Source organism: Pinus tabuliformis, chromosome 3_2 (genome assembly GCF_031772625.1).
Source record: "Pinus tabuliformis cultivar Carrire ecotype Pingquan chromosome 3_2, CPIR1, whole genome shotgun sequence".
Classification (NCBI taxonomy): Eukaryota; Viridiplantae; Streptophyta; class Pinopsida; order Pinales; family Pinaceae; genus Pinus; species Pinus tabuliformis.
In genome coordinates, this window is record NC_142302.1 from 893,268,552 (window position 1) to 893,274,253 (window position 5,702).

A 5,702-nucleotide genomic window follows, 5' to 3' on the forward strand; every position below is an offset into this window, starting at 1 on the left:
ATGGTTGCAACTCAACTCCCTTAAGCTTTTCCTCTAAATAAGCATTTGATCTTTGTCTCAGCTTCACCTACAACAAATTCCATTTTACTCTCATTCGGAGACTTCAATAATAACCATGGTATTCCTCATATTTCAGTATTAGTCCTCTCATAATCTCTCGTTGTAATTTAATTTTAGCTACTTCTCTATCAAGTTTGTCCTAAATTGATCTACTATGGCTTCTCTTTGAACCTTTAGTATGACTCTCAGTGATCACAAATTTCCTTCTTGCTCATTATACAACCATAACTTTGGTCATCTTGACTTTCTTGTAGCAATTGTTTCACATGATTGAATTATGCTCTTAACTCAACCATCTCTTTATCAAATTATTCATTATTCATTCCTTTGAGTCCCATTTCTTTCGCACTTTTCTTCTTCTACTTGTGACTTTCCTTTGTTGTAAGGTTCTTCTTCTCTTCAACCTTTTTTCATTGTCAAGTTGTCTTCTTACCTGAAAACTCCATCTATACATAGATCAACTCTTCTTAACATGCAAGCATCTCCACTACAACTATTGTTGCATAATTCTTCTCACTGTTGTCATCCCTTCACTATTGCAAACCTTTTTGTTCTTTAAATCAGCACAATTCTTCATCTTGATTGTTTCCTAAGTCAATCTGTTCTACTTGAAGGTAGACATCCTCCACTATGTCTGCACAACACCTCACAATCAGCGAACCTCAATTCAATTTAATTTGAAAACAAATATTTACATTGCTTCCTCCAAGAGCTTCCTATATCTTTCTCTAAGAGCTATAAAGCTAAAAGCTTTCCATGGCTTTGATAGACTTGATGATGACAAGTCGAGTTATCCTCGTTGCCAATTACCAAGGACTTACTCAACACACAACTTTGTATTCACCCAATTTTGGAATTTCAGGAATTATTTAAAAAATGCAGTCAAAATAAAAATGTGGATTTGTTTCGCTAAGTTCCATGGGAGAGTCTTCTCTCACCTTCCAATCCCTTTCCTCACCTCATCCAACTTAACTAGGACTCAACTTATCCAACGGTGCAACGTGCAGATCCACGGGCATTTAAAAACCCATCATGCAACCCTAAAAAAAATTGTTGTAGGTGTTGCGAAATGATTTCGTAGCATTGTTACAAAATCTTGTAGGTGTTGCAAAATTATTTTGTAGCACCCCAAAAAACATTGTATTTCGAATTCAAGGAAGCTAAAACAACTCAGCTTGGTTCCTAATCGATTCTCCACATCCTTAACTTACTCCTTAACACAATGAATGGTTTCATACACCTTTCTTCACCAAATTCACAAGGCCAACTCGAATTTACCAGACAGGGACAAATCTAAAAGGTTTTCACATGGTGCTATGTTTTCTTCTATGACAACACTCTACCACTAACAAAGAATCATGTAGCCACTTATGAACTTTACAACAGTGATCCAAAAGGACAATCAGCAATCACACCATGCAACTTTGCCATTCGAAAATCAGTCAAAGAGGCATTTTAACAGTGTTTCCAAAACATAATGTTATGTTCTACAATAACAACACAATCTTTGTAAATCTCACACAAATACTACAAGGAACACTCTCCCATTAGGATTTGAACCAAATATAAAAGAATCGTGCATAGCTACACAATCGTTGAGGCTACAATATTCAGGTTTCCTTTCAATATGAACTCAGCATACAATAAACTAGTACCAACAACATATCAATAGCAAGTGCTCAGTTATCCATGACAATATAAGCCCAATAGCAGTAGACCATCCATACATAGCATTTACAACCACTATGCTTCTCAACACATTCATACTCTTAACATAAATTGACTCAACAAGTACAGCCAAACAACTTCACTAACAATATAGAGAAGTTAATACACACATAGGCATATAAATTATTGTTCATTAATCAAATTCAACTATACATTAAACTGGTCAGAGATACAATGTGGGCATGTGCAGTCTAGGCCTCTCGACCTCTGTCTCTTCTCCTCACGCTGGGGCTTCTCTTCTCCTCCTCTTCTACATTCGGTGCACACTCTCTTCTCAAACACTCTCTTTAAAAAGAAAGCTAACATGAAAACCAAGAGTCACAAGATGAATCGTTTCCCCTTCTCCACAAAATAAGGGAAACTGAAACTACATTTACATTAAGAAATAATTCTTCCAACTTATTCTAAAAACAAAACTCACTTCCTAATGCAAATATTTACAATTTCTTACAAAACATTTAAATTTCTCTTAGCATCATCATGTGAACATTCCATCACATTGACAAGTTTTTGGTCCAGTTTTCATCGAATTTTGTGCCCCATCTATGCATATGCATCAGATATTCACCCCCACTTCAACAAGCATATTATTGACTTGTAAATAAGCTTTGTTACTATACCACATGCCCAAAAACCGTAACTCTATCACAATCAAAATATTTTATAAACATTTTATTTTAATTTAACTTTTTATAACATTTTTTAAATTAAATCTAAAAATAAAAAATAAAATTATAATTAGTTTTGAGATATATTTAAACCCTCTACCTCCACTACTAAAAATATTCGTGGATATTCCATGGAGATTAGATCAATGTTTTAATAAAATTATAAATGACAATATTTTTATAGAGAGATGTGAAATATATATAATATAAATAATGTTATTAAGAACCAACATAGATCCATCTTAACTAAAGATCCAGCAAGTAATGAGAGGGATCAAATTTCTAAAGGTGCAAACATTTCCTGTTCTGTACTAAAAAAATTGTTTACATCTCGAGAAATTTGATCCCTCTCAACGCTTAGTAGATACAGAGTTGAGATGAATCCATGTTGGTTTTATTAACACTCCACTAATGAAAAATTGAACATCCCTTTGACCAAGATAAAAATTCCTCCCTTCTTTGATTGTCTTTGATTGCAAACCAGAATCCCTCTTTCCTCTTACCACAAAGTCAAGACTTTATTGAAGATTATTTGTTTCCATCAATTTTGTACTCCGATATAACATAAAGTAATCTAGTGTAAACAATCTAATATATAAGCAATCCATTCACAATCTCCTCTCGTTCTTTCTTTGCTTTTTGATGTGAATATTGTTGCATTCACAATTTCCTCGCATACTTTGCATTTTTCTTTACTTTCTTATACAAGTATTTTTGGATTATTTTTGGATTGTTGCTATTGTACTTGTATCAATAACAACAGACTTTTTGGAAAATTATTTGTCTCCATTAATTTTATACTCTAATGTAAAAGAACATAGCATAAACAGCAATTAAATGTTGATCAAAGTGTATACAACATGCATACCATTTGCTATCTCCTTTTATTCTTTGCTTTCGTAGGTGAATATTTTTCCATTGACAAGCTCATCCCATATTTTGTTTTCTTATGTTTACTTCTGCATTGCGTTTAATGTGCTTATACCAATAACTAAAGGCATTAAACTCGCATTTCAAAAGACAGTTATTGTGCTTATACCAATAACATGCCCATGTTAAAAATGATATTTTCTACATTATAAAACACGTTCGAGGTTATTAAACAACAAAAAGCTACTTTCAAATAACAGAAAGGTCAAACTTTCAATTATCATAATGAAAATTATAGCAAGGACTTTTTGCATATTCAGACACAATTGTCAGAGATACCATTATCATAAGAGATGTACCATTTTTATCTAGGTCCATAATGAGAACAGAGAAAATGTAGAGGAATCCAAAATTCAACAAAATTGTTGTGAAGTACAAATAAATCCAAAAGCATTATTTATAACTTACAACCGTGTTTAGGAGATAAGTTCCAAGGATTAGCTTAATTGTTCAAGTCCCTGTAGTTACAGTACAATAACAGAAAGTACTTTTGCTATTGAAAGGTCATGGGTTCAATTGTCTAGACACTCTCTAAATCAGGCTCTGGTTAAGCTGGCAGGGAATGATCCCTTTGCATGGATCTTGATACAAATATTCCATAAACGTAGTGGTCACCAATCTCTGAGATTGGTGAACCACATAGATAAAAGAAAAAAATTAAAATAAATTAATTCATTAATTAAAATAAATAAATAAATACTTGTGCTTAAGAAATAACAGAATAAGGAATTCAGAAACAATTATACAAATACAAATATATTGAACAATAATTCTTCGTTCCTTGATAAAAGACAATACCGACTTTTATACATAATAATATCTACCTATATCAATGAATCTGGAAATCTATACAAAATTTACTGGAAAATAGGATGCAGGTGAAAGCATACATCCAAATTTTACTTGAATTTCTATGTGCTGAAACTGCATTTCATGCGCCATATGATATACAACCCATGCACTCCCAAATGTAAGCTCTTCTATAACATAAAAATACATTTTCTATAACATAAACCATCAGCCACTGTTGATTTCATCACTGAGAGCCAGAGCATGAAGAAAACTTGGGGGTACTATCAAGAGCTCATTTAACCGTTGATTCCAGCAATCTATTCAATGTTGGACTTGAAGTAATACAGCTGAACAAGTTTTATCAATCACTTCTTGGTGCTATGGTACCTAGCAACTCACATTTAGCTCTGCTTCCGGTGGAGAGCATCTCTTAACTCCTGTACTAGAAACGCCTAGGGTAGGTCAAATAGAATATATGCACAAAAAATGAGTAGTGAGAGTTACCAGTAGAGGAATGAAAAGACGTCGTGCCATTTCTTATTCGAAAGAAAGTTGAGATTAGTGATTAAGAATCTGGGATTCCACAATAAAATTGCCTTCAACTCTCTCATATGTTTAAATATTTTGTCTTTTATTCTTTTTTGGGGTAAGCATCACTGCAAATCTCCTACGAAATTGTTGGTGAAATTGCAATTTTACATAGTTTTGCATTTTTGAAATGCATAAATTAATTTAACATCTTAAAAAACTCCTAGAGCACTCAAATTATTCAATCCCAATGAATAAAGCCTACAATTCTGGTGATCTGAACAAATTTTCGGCAGAAGTACTTGGAAAAATGTACCTGGAAAAAGTTTAAAATGTACTGGAAAATAGGATGCAGGTGAAAGTATAAATCCAAATTTTACTTGAATTTCTATGTGCTGAAACTGCATTTCATGCGCCATATGATACGCCATATGAGTCGTGAGAGTTACCAGTAGAGGAATGAAAAGACGTCGTGCCATTTCTTATTCGAAAGAAAGTTGAGATCAGTGATTAAGATTCTGGAATTCCACAATAAAATTGCCTTCAACTCTCATCCATCCAAACCGGTGGACATTCTTAATAATTTAACCAAAGGCAATTCATCCTTACAGTTACTGAGATCTAAACGAGCAAAATTAGACAGTATTTTTCTTGATTTCTTATGGTTATATTCCTCACATGTTTAAGTATTTTGTCTTTTATTCTTTTTTGGGGGTAAGCATCACTGCAAATCTTCTACGCAATTGTTGGTGAAATTGCAATTTTACATTGTTTTGCATTTTTGAAATGCATAAATTAATTTAACATCTTAAAAAACTTTATTCAATCCCAATGAATAAAGCCTACAATTCTGGTGATCTGAACAAATTTTCTGCGAAATAGTTGGAAAAGTGTACCTGGAAAAAGTTAAAAATGTAAAACGTTTAAAATACACCAAAAAAGTTAAAAATGTAAAACGTTTAAAATACACCAAAAAGTTAAAAATGTAAAACGTTT